Here is a 15,436-nt window from a genome sequence, read left to right on the forward strand (position 1 = left end):
GTGGGATCTTAGTTCCCTTGGCAGTGAAAGTGCAGAGTCCTAACCATTGGACTGCCAGGGAATTCCCAAGGGGTCTGTGATTCTTGACCTTTGTTACAATGGACAAAACTCTTTTCTGGTTTTGTAGGTAGCTCACTTGCATATGTCCATAATAAATACTAATTAAATGAATGAATGTGTATTAATATGTAAGCATCCTTAATACTTTCAATTGTAGTCAGGTAACCGAAAGTGGGGTCCCGCTGCTCGCCGCTCAAAAGCCAATAAAGAGGCCAGGGTGGTGGAAAGGAAAGTTTGTTTTATTTTGGATGCTGGCAACCGGGGGTGGGGGAGAGACCCCTGTTCAAAGGCCGACTCTCTCCCCTGACAATTAGGGGGCAAGAGCATTTATAGACAGAGGCAGGGGGCTACATGCAGAAATCATACAATCAGCTTTGACGGTCATCGTGAAACTGGTCATCTGTGGTCTGACCAGCGTCATCTTGATTAGTTTAGGTACAGTTCATCTTCAGTTCCAGGTTCGGTTTGTTTCCATTTCTTTGAGGCCAGTTCTTGGAACCGTGGCAGCTCATGTCATGGCTACAGCCTGGTCATCATGGAGTTCACTTCTTCCACCTGGTGAGGGTTTCAGTGTCTATAAGACAGCTCACGGGACATGGTTCAGGATATGATCTACAGCGCTTGAGGAGGAACTAAAGGTCCTTGACTTTGCTTAATGACTAAACTATTATTATTTGGTCTCCTTTGTCTGTTTTCCTTTGTTTTTGCATTTTCTCACTTCTCTGATTAAACTTATTCTTTGGCTAAAGTTTTTCCACAGGCAAAAAGCAGGCTGAGGACCTGGGGGATGGGGGGCAAGGACCATAGGGTCCTGCTCCGTTTCAGTCATAATCAAAACACCTTAATATTTTAAAAATCACCTTATATAATGTGTCATTTAATGTTCACAACACTGTGAGATTACCCATCATTCTCACCATCATCTTATGCCATGGAAACCATGTACCAGACACTGTCTTCATAGCGCTCACAACAACCTCTAAGGGACACACTTCCAGCATCTCTATTGACACGTGAACAAACTGAGGTTCAGAGAGGTTAAGTAATTTGCCCAAAGTTACAGAGTTGCAGAGTTGGTGCTTTAACCAGTGCTGTCTTATTGCAGAAGCTGTGTTGTTAAGCACACTAGGAAGGAAAAACAGAGTCTCGGGGGTAATTAAATGACTTGCCCAAGGTCAAGAACTGTGGGAGGACCCAGTGTTCATTCTTGGGATCCGAAATCCAGGTGTCTCAAATACATCACAGCGGCACTTACAATGGAAACCTGTAAGCGTCAAGTGTCCGGTGGAATAGCTTTCTTTTACCTGAGCCTTGACTGACATCAGCTCCGCCATGTACGTTCCAGCTAACATTGATCCAAACAGGCAAAAGAAAGATTCAGATTGTTGTCCTAACAATAGATTCAGGCTGGATGGCTGATTATATTACAGTTCCCTTTGATGCAATGGAAAAGGGCTCTGGCTCAATTTCTCTGAAAGGGCACGTCTTTGAAGCTCCTTCATGTTGAATTTAATGAGTCTGATTGTCATCTTCCAGAAGAGAGTGCAAGTGAGGCCTCTGCAGTTGAGGTGGAAAGAATCACTCTTCAATCCTGTTGTCACGATCATCAAGCAGTTGGGAGAACCAGGGCAGGATGTGAAATCCATCTGACCATCTATTTATAGATGAGGCAGTGCCTTTGTCATGGTGATCAGACAGGCCGCATGGAAGGCAACATCTGCAGCTGATGACTTCTGCAAATTAAAAATCATGTCCTAACAGCACAGAAAAGGCAATTTTATTTTTCATTCAAAACTATTGTATAAATGGAAACTTTTCTTCCTCCTGTCCCCTTTATCTTTATGACCCTCCTTCTATTTCTATGTCTCTCCTTTTCTCTCTCTCTTCCCTATGCGTCTCTCCCATTGTTCTTCCTTCTTTTTCATTCAACAAGAATTTGTCTCGTTATATGCTGGGCAATGTGCAAATGACTGTGGATAATTTAGAGATGATATTCCATGAGCCCCGCTTCAAGCCATTTCCAATATCTTTGTAGAATGGAGAGCACTCATAACTCAGAATCAAGCACCTATTTTCCAACTGTTTCCACCATTTATGTTTTTCCTCTACGATCTTGTAGCAGTCACTTTCTGTTTCTATACTGCAGACTCCTCTCCTGTGAAATAAAGCAATGATTCTTATAGCACAGATATTTTGGGGTGGCTTACATAAAAAGGAATGAGTTTAATGATGCTGATAAAAAGCCTAGTTGGACAATCTTGAACAAAATCAACTTTCTATGTCTCAATAGATGTAAAGTGAATATAATGGTAGCATGCATGTTGTAAAATTCATGTAGTGATCAAATGAGATTTGATAAATGAAATGCTTAACACTGGCAGGATCTGGCTTAAGAAGCACCTGGCTCAGTAACAGCTCAGTAGAATTTTGTTAGTAACATAAGATATGGGAGTGTACTTTATGAATGATAAAATGCTGTAAAAAGGCTACCTACCTTCCTCCCTTCATTCCTTCCTTCCTCCCCCACGTTCTTTCTCTCAGTTCAGAGCCTTGTGTTATAGTTAATCTCTTAAAAAGGTGGGATTCTGTTTCCACCTAAGATGAAGAATGCTGCAGAGAATGTAACTCTGACAATGTAGGTACTTTGATCACATTAAATCATCAGTTTTCTTGAGCCCATCAGAGAGCAGAACCATGTAGCCTGAATTCTAAATAGGGCCAATCCTTCCCAAGGGGAAACTCAAATTCTCTCACTAGTAACAGAATACAAGCGATATAAGTGGCTCTCATACAGGATAGTAAAAAGAAAACTACCTAGGAGAAAAAGATTCTCTATCTCCATGAGAGAGAAAGTAAACCATCTTGAGCCCAGAATCTGATACCAATGTCTAGCAGAAATATCCCATCACCGAAGGAAAGATGGGAAATTCCAGACTAAAATCAACCAGATACAAGATAAAGTTTGACTACCACGGAAAGGAGGGGCATGAATACCAAGAAAGCTGCAGCCAAATAGTCTGGAATCTTGATCTTGAACTTCCAGTCTCCAGAATTGTAAGAAAATAGATTTCTCTTATTTAAGCCACCCAGTCTTGTGGTGAGAAGACTAAGGCAAACTAAAATAAAATACATACCTCAGTCATGGTTGGTAGATGGATCTTGAAATAATAACCATATCCTACCTCCAGCTTTTCCTTGAGAATTTTAATTTAAATGTTGTGCATTGTAAGTGTAGCCATATTTGTAAGACTTGGTACCTATTTTCTTACTGACTTTCATTAAGTTTGTACTAAATTATACACCTAACAATACTGTATGAGAATGACTTCTTGTCAGATAGGATATTCCCTCCCCTTCCCTTTCCCCCACCTCCTCCTCCCCCTCCCTCTCCTGCTCTCCCTCTCTCTTTCCTACCTTTATGAAATACAAAATCATACTATGTAACCTATATCTTGTGACATTTTCCCTCTCATCTAGATGAGGCATTGTCTCAGGCTACTTGGATTGTTGTAAAAACACACCATAGTTTGGGTGTCTCAAACAGCACATATTTGTTTCTCACAGTTGTGAAGGATGGGAAGTCCAAGATCAGGGTGCCAGCTGGTTCAGTTCCTGATGTGGACTCTCTTCCCAGCTTATAGATGGCTGCTTTCACCCTGTGTTCTCACAAGGTGGAGAGAATGAACTCTGGTCTCTCTTCTTCTTCCTATAAGGACACTAATCCCGTCATGAAGGCCCCATCCTCAAGACCACATCTAAACTTAATTACCTCCCAAGTAGATGTTTGTAAATCACTTAAAAGACAGTTTGGCCACATGGAATGCATTATATAAGTGCTTGATAATACCTACCTACACACATACATTCCATAAGAGAAATCTAAGTCTGATTTTTCATCAGAAGACAACTTAGCAGGTGTACAGTCTATGTCCCTGTTTTAAGGCACGGATGCACCCAACTTTTCTTGAATTGCAGAGGCTGCTTCAGTTCACTGCATCATAGCATCTCATCAACAAAATCTAAATGCATTATATGGAGCTGCCTGTGAATAAAAATAGCTCTATTCCTGATAAGGAAATTGTTTTTCCTCTCACCTTCTGATGAGAACTATTCTCACCCCCAAAATTCAGTTTGAGCACTTCAAGAATGTAAAAAGAAGGTGGAGAAAAAGGACTTCAGGGAAAGCTAGGCTTGTCATGACATGAATAATGCAAAGGTTAAAGGAGTCTTCAAGCATTCTGTATCCGCAGCCTTGGCATGGCAGCCCTGCCATTTGTCTATAAATAACTGACAGGTCCAAAGTCTAAGGGATTATTTTTAATGTTACAAGTGATAAAAGCAAGGCTCTGAAGGATTCAGAGGAGAGAAATAACCCTGTAGAATGTCAGAGGAAAGAACTTGCAAGTGATAAAAAGAATGAATAATTTAAGACTTTCTAGGGTTGAACGTGATCATTGGAGTTTTATTATGTTTCCCTAGGCCTTTGCTTTGAAATCCATGGTCCCTCCACAAGTGTAGTCCTTGCTCTGTTTGGCCTGATCTACGTCATGGGACCGTGGGCTTCCTCCGCATCACCAGATCAGCAGCGCTCTTATATGGGCACTGGCTACAGGTGATGTACTTGTGAGAAACTTTCTTTTTGTTTTTTGCTTTTTTTCATTCATGGCCAAAGAGTAAAACACGTTAAGAGAACATACAAGTATTTCAAAAGTTCTGTTCACGTTAACGTTCCAGAAAGTCTTACTTCTGTCTATTCTTCCTTGCAGCCTCTTTATTTTGAGGCATATCACCTTGGACGCTGTCACGTTTAGGTTACTGAAATAAGTTTACTACGTGGCCTACCTGTTGTCAAACTCATACTCAACCAGTCCAGGCTGCCCTCCACTAAACCAGATGAAGCTTTCCACTGGGTCCCTTCAATGTCCTGTCCACAAGGCTCTGGCAGCTGCCACTGCCCACAGAAACAAATCCTACTGACTACTAGGGCTTCCTTCCACTGCCACGTATGTGCTGATGACTCTTGAATCTTGACTTCTTTGCAAAAGGTCCAAACCCACACGTCAAATTGCATATGATAAACATATCCATTTTGGTTGTCCACAAGCTTCTCCAATTCAAAATTTCCAAAACGAGATTCCTTATACCCACTTCCTTCCCATGGAAAAAAAAAAAACAAAAAACTCCTTCTATTTCTTTCATTATAATCAAGTAGTCACTCATCCAGAAAAGCACTGAGACCCAGTCTCAGATATCACCCTCTTTCACTCACCAAATCCTAGCACATCAAGCTCTGTCAATTTTACTTCTTAAATACCTTTCTACTCTGCCCCCTCTTCACAATCTCAAGCCCTTATCCTCTCCTGGCATACCTCCTGAAAAACTTCCTCATTTGTCTTACCAGCTTTGGTCTACTCTCATTAAAATATTCTCCACTCTGTCCTTACTCTGACTACTGTAGGCAGCAAACTTGAACAAGTTGTCCTCACCTTGACTTCCACTAGCAACTATATAATTGCCAGCAATTTAATTTTTAGCTAAGGTGGTTCCACTTTTGACACAGCAGGGTAAGCTTCTAAAAGATCAACATATGTGGGGAAAAAAGATACACAAAACAACTTCTAGAAGTCTCTGAATAGAGACCAAAAGCAGAAAAATTCTGGAAAGGTATTGAAATTTTGAATAAGGGAATAATATAATTTAAGTTCCACATTTTTGCAGATTTTGCCAGACAGTAATCATATTGTGCAACCGCATGGGATGGCTAAAGTTCCCATAGAAATCCCACTGTCCCCCTGCTCTGAGGCATAGAGCAACAGAACCTAGGATAACCGCAACCACCATGAGGTGAGGGGAGACTCCTAAAAGAGAGAGAGTTAGAGATGGGAAGCCCCAGGTTCTGTGTGCAAATTCTGCAAGATTCTGGCCGGTTCCTGGGGCAAGCTCAAAGCAACCTCCTTAAAAGATAAAAGAAGTGACTATGATTTGAACCACAGGTGAGACAAGATTTCAGTTTGAGTCTAGGCAAAAGGAATTATCAGCTCAAACAAAGGCATCACAATCTTAAAAGGAAAATAATAAATCTGCAGTCTCATTAACAAATCCTTCACAGTGCTCACAATGCAATCTAATACTGCCTGATGTAAGAAGAACCAAGAAAATGAGACCATTCTCAAGGGAAGAAACAGTCACAGAGGCAAAAACTTGAGATTAAATGAATGGTGAAATTAGCAGGCAAGCATTTTAAAGCAGCATCTCTAAATTTGTTTAGTGAGGCTAAAGAAAATAAGCTCATTTTAAATAAAAATGTAGGATATCTCAGCAGAGAAATAGACGATATGAAATAGAACCAAAAGGAATCTTAAAATTCAAAGATACAATATCTGAATTTAAAAAAAAAAGAAAACAAAATGTGGGATGGATTTAATAAAATTGTGACTTGTGATCACAGAAGATGGCTAATGAACTTGAAGATAGATCAATAGGAATTATCCAATTTAATAAAGAGAATAAACACAGGAAGGGATAGATGGAGGGAAGGAAGTAATGAGGGAAGGGAGGGAGAGAGGGACGGAGGGAGGAAGGAAGGAAGGAAGGAAGGAAGGGAGGAAGGAAGACTGAGCCTCAGGAATCTGTAGTACAATATCAGAAAGCTTGGGCTTCCCTGGTGGTGCAGTGGTTGAGAATCCGCCTGCCAATGCAGGGGACACGGGTTCGAGCCCTGGTCTGGGAAGATCCCACATGCCGCGGAGCAACTGGGCCCGTGAGCCACAACTACTGAGCCTGCGCGTCTGGAGCCTGTGCTCCTCAACAAGAGGGGCTGCGATAGTGAGAGGCCCGCGCACCGCGATGAAGAGTGGCCCCCGCTCGCCGCAACTAGAGAGAGCCCTCGCACAGAAACGAAGACCCAACACAACCAAAAATAAATAAATAAATAAATAAATAAATAAATAAATAAATAAATTTATTTATTTAAAAAAATATATATATATCAGAAAGCTTAACCTATGTGTGATTGTCGCCCCAGTCCCAGAAAGTGAGACGAGACAGAATGGGCAGAAAAATATTTGAAAAAATAATGGTCAAAAACTTCCCAAATTTGGTGTAAGATATAAATTTTCACATTTAAGAAGCTCAAAAAAAAAATCACAAAGAGAAGAAATATGAATAAAAAGCATGGCTAGGTACATCATAATCAAACTTTTGAAAACTAAAGATGAAGAGAGTACCTTTAAACAGCCAGAGAAAAGCTGCATAGTACATACTGTGTCTTGTGAAGTGTAACATTCACTGACCACATGACCTTATCATTCCACTGCTAGATATCTACTCAAGAACATGGAAACACAAGGACTTGTACATAAATATTTATATTAACCTCATTAAAAATTGTAAAAAAAAACCAAAAGACAAAAACTGGAAACAACCCAAATGCCCATCAACAAGTGATCAGATAAGCAAAACATTATTATTTCCAAACAATGGAATACTACTCAGTAATAGAAAGGAATGAATGTACCAATGTGGATGAATCTCAAAATATTGTAGAAACAAAATATACATTCTGGATGATCCTATTACAGATAATTCTTTAAAATACAAGCTAATCTATAGGGGCAAAAAGTGGCTTCCTGGAGTTGGAGGAACTACAAGGATATCAAGGAAACTTTTGGGGTGATGATATATTCTGTGTTTGAATTATTGAAATGATACCATATGTATACACATCTTTCAGAACTGCTCAAAGTATACCTACTTAAATGGACACAATATGTAAATTATACCTCAATAAATTATTTAAAAATATTATCTAAAAAAATCCAAGATGAATCAAAGAGGAAATGCATACAAAGTCCTGTTGTTCTTCAATATGTTTTGACATTGATCTGTCAGTTGTTGAAAAGTCTAAATCAGAGCATGGATTATGAAAAGAAGTGTACCATCATGTTCAGTAATCTATGAATGTCATCCAATGGCCACCAGTTTTTCAAATGAGTCTTTAGCCTCTCATGAAGAGATTTAAATCAGATCTTACTATAAAAGTTAAACAAAAATGGTTTTTAATTGGACAACTAAATGCATAGTCACATCAGTTACTGCAATATATTCTATTGATTTTAAAACATTTTGTCTTTAATTTTTTTCTTAAATTTATGGTTATATTATAATTGGTGGTACCTTAAAATCAAGAAATGATGTTATATGTAAAAGTGTTCTATCAAACACCTAGTACTTAACAGGTGTTTTGTTGTTTAAAGTTTTAGAAGTAAACATTTAACATTTGGGAAAGGAGATATAAAATAGCATTTTATATCAAAGTCTGTCAAAAAATATAATTCGCCAGAAGAGGCTCTACCCTAAATGTTCTGGCAAATTAGTTTTACCAAATTCCCTTCTGTGATAATTTATGGTCCATTTACCACACAAGAACTAGGTAGCCAGAGTTTGGAATAACTCATGTCCCTTTGAGAAATTTTCTTAGCCTGAAGCTTCAGGATTATTCACCATAATCTTGCTACACTCTTAATCCTGAGATGAATGGCAGCTTAAAATGTTATTAGAGATAGTTAAAAGCTGAGTTTTGCTCTTTCAAATAAAGAGGTAGAACAGAAAGGGGACTGAGATTATCCTACTGCAATGGTGATGGGGTAAAGGCTTGTTTTTCCTTTATAAATTAACCTCAGTCAATGGCAATACTCATGAGGGTTTCTAATCCATATGGAGTAATCCACCTAGTATATAAAAAACAAATTTGATGTCATTTCATTTGAAAGAAAAGAAACTTGATGTTTTCATTAACAGTTAGATTTTTTTAGATATTAAAATAGCTCACAGACACAGTGCTCATACACCTGTTGGATGCCAAATCTCATTCCCCAATCAAGAAATAACCAGGGCTTCTTAGAGAAATGGCTGTTGCCAGGTCTAGGCCAGAGAAAGTACAAGATGAGCTTGAGAAATCTTGGTAAGCCAGAAAAAAAAAAGGAAGTTCTTAAAGGTTAATGTGGTCATGACAAGATGATTGCATAGCCAGCTCAAGGGAGCTCCCACTGGCCATGTTTAGGATATGTGAGAATAAAATTGAGAGAGATTGATTTTAAAGACTGATTTTTTAAAGTTGAATAAGTAAAAATCCCTGCATTCATAGGTTTATTCCAAAAAAGAAAAGGAAAAATAGAGAGAATGAAGCTTTCTTGTACAAAATAATGCCTGTTAATAGACATAGAAAGGATACAGAATTGTATTTATAAAATAATTTTGCAACCCTGAATACATAATAATTGATTCAAGCAAGAATCATCAATGGTTTAAGAAATTATTGGGCAATGTCTACTTATGAAACAGGATCTTTGCATGATGTTACAATATCACCTCATGGATTGCTTAGTAATTATAAGGGAAAAGCATACCTTGACAATGGAGAGATCTGATGATCACCTCCTTAACCAAGTGATAAAATATAGTATTGGCAACATTGTACAACCTGATATTATTACCCTTTTGATGATGAGATACCTTAGGGAATATAACATTGCCTGCATATTATTCACAACAAAACATATTGAACTTGAATTTCATCAAGCTTTAGATCTAAATTCCAGTTCAAAAACACCAAGGAGAAAAAATCAGACAAGCCCAGAACATGGGAAATCTATAAGACAGCACTCTTAAACTCTTCCAAAAGTCGGTATCATGAAAAGAAAATATTCAGGAATTGTTTTCAAACTCATCCAATAGAACTTCCAGCAATAATGAAGGTCCAACATGGTGTCCATTAGCTATCTGTGGCTATTGAGTACCTGAAACATGGTCAGTGCTACTCAGAAACTCTATGGAACAGTATAGTTCTTGCTTAAAAGAGATTGAAATGACATAAGAACCAAATGAAATACCATATTTTGATTGAATTCTGGCTCCAAAATTATAAATAAATAAAAGTGATAGAATACATTTTGGGTACAACTGGTAAAATTTTAATAAGGAGGGCATATTAGATGGTATTGTAAATTATTAACATTTTGAAGACTGCTAATAATTTTGTGGTTATGAAGGAGATTGTCCTTGATATACAGGAGCTGGATGTTTAAATATGTAAAGTTTAAGTGGATGATATGTACAATTTTCTTTAAATGGTTTAACAAAAATGCTGGGGGAATGAGGAGGGGGCGAGAGAGAGGGAAAAAGGAAGCAAATATAGCAAAATATAAACAAATGTAGGTGTAGGGTATGCGGGTGTGTATTATACTATTATTCCGAATTTTCTGTATTTTGAAATTTTTAGTAACAGCTGTGGGGAAACAGCTCACAAAACCCTAATTTCCAGCTTTACTGACCTTAAGTGTTTGGAGACCTGAGTTGGCACTATTGGTGGGTGGGAATCTGCCCACCCAGAACTAGATGGAGAAGAATCAGAGGCCAGAAGGGAAAGAACTTGTTAAAGGCTCCACATCATTAGTAGGCTAAGAAGAACCTGTCAGCCTGAATCCTGACCCCCACTGCCGTGGGCTTTCCACTCTCCTTCGACCCCGTGCCAAATAGTGGCATAAGAGCAAAGGCTTCAAAATTAAACCTCTCTTTGACACCTCGTTTCATCAAGTAAGGTGCCCTCATCAGTTTCCCCATTTGTAAAATAGTTATAATCACAGCGCTGACACAGGAGATTTTTTCTGAGAAAAATTAAGATAAACTATGATGATTGGTCCCCAGTGACTGGGACATAGGAAAATGTCATTATTTTTATCATTATTATTTATGTTCTCATTAAGTAAAATGCTTGGCACAGTGTCTGGCTTCTAATCATTTAATAAATGTTTAGTTAGTGATAACACTAATTGTGATGATTATAATAACATACATTGTATATGAATGTATGCATTTTTAAGGGGAAAAACCTTGTTGGCTTTGGAGACAAATAAATTGCTAATTTTAACTTGGATTACACATTATGTAAGACAGGCTAAGAGAAGTGTGGAGAATAATTCACCCTAAAATTTCAGCAGCTTAATACAATAAAAGTGGATTTCTTGGAATATTGATATTTACTTTCTTAATTTGTAGGCTGGTTACATGGATATATTTAGTTCATAAAAAGTTACCAAGTTAAAAAAAAAACATATTTTGTGTACTTTTACAGAAAAGTCAATAGAAAGTTTTTAAAAATTAAACAAAAAATTAGAGTACATCAGCTTTAAATTGCCTTATTTGTAAATTTATTTCTCTTTCACACAAAATCCAATGTACATGGTGTAAGTCATGCAACGTAATGACTCAGAGGATTGTGGTAATCATTAGAGCTCATCATAGATTTGCTAGTTCTAGGCAAGTAGATCTGCCTTCTTGAAGTTAAGTGTGGCTGTACCACTCAGGGTTCTCCAGGCAACAGAAAAGCAGATGTGTGTGTGTGTGTGTGTGTGTGTGTGTGTGTGTGCGTGCATTTTAAGGGATTGACTTACACTATTGTGAGGGCTAGTAAGTCCAGAATTTGTAAGGCAAAGCAATAGGCTGAAAAAACTGAGGCAGGAATTGATTCTGCAGTCTTGAGGCAGAATTTCTTCTTTCTCAGGGGAACCTCAGTGTTGCTCTCAAGGCTTTTCACTGATCAGGTGAGGCCCACACAGATTATCAAGAATAATCTTAAAGTCAACTGATTGCAGATTTGGTTAACAAAACACCTTCACAGCAACACACAGCCTAGTGTCTAACTGAATAACTAAGTACTATAGCCTAGCCAAGTGGACACATAAAACTAGCCATCACAGTGGCCACGTGAAACTCCTTGCTAATGAAATAAGAAGTAACGTTTGTCACTTCTGAAAGACAGACCAAAAGTGTCTCAATAGTCATGGAAGTATGTGCCAAGGTGGACCACACTTCAGCCTGGGTACCTGAGTAACCACAGTCAGTAGAGCTGCTGCCATCCCCAGGGGGAGCAGCACTTAGAGTTTGTATGTTATAGCAGCAGAACCTGTCCAACATCTCAATATGCAAGCAGGGGAAGAAAAGTTAGACGGTCATTCACTGACTCTATTTATCTTTAGCCCAGATAAGACGCATATCACTTCTTCTTTCAATCTATTGGCTAGAACTAGTCTCGTGGTCTCACCTACAATAGAGCTTGAAAAAGCAAGGGAGAGCACAGAGATACTTAGTAAATGTTTTTATCTTATACATCCTATTAGTCACATGAACTTTATTCATTACTCTAATTATTTGAACTTTGTTTCTACCTCTAGATAAATGGAGATAGAGACACCCACTTTATGTGGTTGTGGTAGAGATTAGATTAGAAGATAAATGTAAAGGAATATCATACGCTAAATCCCCGAGAATGGAGTTACCTGCTTTTATTGGTCCTATGCATCAGAGGTTCTTAACCAGTACAGAGCATGGTCTTTCGATCACAAACACCTGATGTTATAAGCAAAATGTTGTGAAAGTATAAATATGTGCATATTTTTTGTAGAGAGGTCATTGCCTTCCACCAGATTTTCAGAGAGATGTTGGGCCCAACATGTTAAGAATCAAATGATTTTCTTACCTGAAAAACAAAACTAAACAACCCTCCCTGCAAACCAAGTCAGAGACTCCAGATGATGATCTATCTGGTTGTTTGCTTTCTAGAAGGAGTTAGGCTCAAAACTGTGGACCTCCATCCAGCTCACAGTAAATGCCATATCTTCACTGCATCTGCTCTTGGGTCCATCTGTCTTGCCCAAATGTCTCCTATCTTTGACTGGTTACTGGTCTCTCAGCATCCTCTTCTCAGAGCTTCTCACCATCAGGCTCTGTGATCTGAGTTCCTCAAGTTTCTCTTCCTGCTCCCATAAGGCCCCCTCCTCATGCAGAGGCGTTAGTCTGGCTCTTAAGTTACAGCTCTGTTATTGGGAAAAACCATCGCACTCAACGAATTCAGTAATTTCCACACATTATTTTTCTTCAATTTGATTTGATATTCCTGAGGGTCTGCATTAAGCAGAGTAAAATTGCTCGGTTCTGTCAGGAGATCCTAGATTTGGTTGAATTTTTTAAAAATTCTTCCCCCCCCCCCCCCCCAATTAAATCTCCTATGTCAATTCTAGCTACAATTTGTCAGATTCTGAGACCTTGAATACCTTTCTTCAAGGCAATTGCAATTAAGAGAAATCACTTCTTATTAAACCTAGAAGGGCCTGTTCTTAGTTAAAGGCCATTATTCCCCATTCAGACTCCTTCTGGGACTGTTAAGCCATTATGCGGAGTAGTTTTTTTGCCTTTAACCTTGAAATCATGTGGATTATTTAATTCTTAATGAAATCATGTCATATGCATACCCTTTTGATCTTCAAATGAATTAATTTGATCTGCTTTCAGCCTTCCCTGATCAGTCTCAAAAACTTGGCAGAGAATCAGTATACATTGCAGGTTCAAGCCCAGAAGAAATAAGAGCTATTATCTGGTTTTCCAAGTTTTGATGCTTATTATATGGTCATTTCTATGTAGGAAAGACCAATGAGCTTGTAGTGAATGTAGCTCTCTTATTTACTGAGGTACAAATCCTTCCCCAGGAAAGATAATCTCATTATTGTGTCTTGGTAAACCAAAATGCATTGCCCATGAGTACCAGGTTTCCTTTAAGCTACAGAAGCAATATCCTAGTAAAAGAACCTCAAGCTGACCTGTATGCAATCTCATCTTTGAACTTATTGGTTGTTGGACCAGGGGTTAATAAAAGCTATTTTAAAGTGACTTTGATGATAATTATGTCAGATAATTATATGAAAGCACCTAGCACACAGTGGTCATTTCATAAACGTTCTAAGGGACATTATATGCCAGGCATATACTATGTCTCCCCAGGGTTCTATTGCAATCACCTTAATTCAGAGCTTCTGCTTCTGCTTCTATTCATCCAATCCAAGCCTACATTTGTTTTTATCCTTGTTTTTTCTATTCTTATGGTTTTTACCAAGAAGTGCAATCTCTAGAAAGATGTAGTATACAGAGTAGGGGCATAGTTTAATGTTAAATCTTTTATATTAAATGGCCCAGCTTTGTCATTTTCTAGCTGTGTATCCTTTGCAAGTTACTACTGTATATAATGCTTTGGTTTTCTCATCTGCAAAATGAAAATAAGAATTTTATTTTTGGGCTTCCCTGGTGGTGCAGTGGTTAAGAATCCGCCAGCCAATGCAGGGGACACAGGTTCGATCCCTGGTCCGGGAAGATCCCACATGCCGCAGAGCAACTAAGCCCGTGCACCACAACTACTGAGCCCACGCGCCTAGAGCCCGCGAGCCACAGCTACTGAGCCCACGTGCCTAGAGCCTGTGCTCCACAACAAGAGAAGCCACTGCAATGAGAAGCTTGCGCACCACAACGAAGAGTAGCCCCCGCTCGCGGCAGCTAGAGAAAGCCCGAGCAAAGCAACAAAGACCCAACGCAGCCAAAAATAAAATAAATGAATTAATTGATTTCTTTAAAGAAAAAGAATTTTATTTTCTATTTCTTTTGTCAGGACTAAATTAGTATACAGTTGACCCTTGAGTGACACAGCGGTTAGAGGCTCCAACCCTCCATCCAGTCAAAATCCACGTTTAACTTACAGTTGGCCCTCCATACCTGCTGTTGCCCCATTATCTGTGGTTCCTCCGCACCTGCGATCTCCTGTATCCTTGGTTCCACATCCGCAGAATCAACCAACGCTGATCGTGAAATACTGCAGTATTCACTACTGAAAAAAATCCACGTGTAGGTGGACCCGTGCAGTTCAAACCTGTGCTGTTCAAGGATCAACTGTATTTGCATAAACCACTTAGAATCATGCCTGTCATGTTAATTATCATTATTATTACTCTTCTAGTGGGAAGAAACATATGGAAGAGATAAAAGAGAATAAAGAACAAGATATGGAAAATAATTAAGAGGTACGACCCTCTACTTTTAAAGAAACAAACATCTTTAGGATCAAAACCATTATGGAGTTTTGGAAAATCCAATTTAAAAAAGACATATAAAAATTGTAAACTTCTAACTGTATTTCAATTTTTAACATAATCAAAGAGACTAATTCAAATAATTGAACATGGTACTCTGAAGGTGCATTTGTAGCATAATATTATTTAAGGACAAAAAAATCAAGAAAATTTAATTTTTACTTAGTAGGTTTATTGTTAGTATTTAAATTGATACTAAAAATCTGGAAGTATTTCTTTATATTATAGCTAAGCAAATAAGTAAGTATGTTGATATTATGAAAATCCAAGGTTTTTGCTGTAGAAGAAGTGAAATAAAAATATAAAATAAAAGAAATTAAAGGAAACCCTGTGATATAAAATTTGAATTGGAAATATCAGTATGAACTTGTGATTTAAATATTTCCTAGCTTTTCTACTGAAAGGAC

The 15,436-nt window shown here is 38.2% G+C and overlaps 1 long non-coding RNA gene across 1 annotated transcript; it reads right to left on the bottom strand.

The window, feature by feature from the left end:
* Window positions 1-281: 281 nt before the first annotated feature.
* On the bottom strand, window positions 282-14,730 carry LOC132377099 (uncharacterized). Its single transcript, XR_009506527.1, has 2 exons — window positions 14,656-14,730; window positions 282-1,793 (listed from the first exon to the last, which is right to left on the bottom strand). It is a non-coding gene; the product is annotated as an uncharacterized LOC132377099 (long non-coding RNA).
* Window positions 14,731-15,436: the final 706 nt, after the last annotated feature.

The sequence above is a fragment of the Balaenoptera ricei genome, chromosome 13 (genome assembly GCF_028023285.1).
Source record: "Balaenoptera ricei isolate mBalRic1 chromosome 13, mBalRic1.hap2, whole genome shotgun sequence".
In the NCBI taxonomy this organism is placed as follows: Eukaryota; Metazoa; Chordata; class Mammalia; order Artiodactyla; family Balaenopteridae; genus Balaenoptera; species Balaenoptera ricei.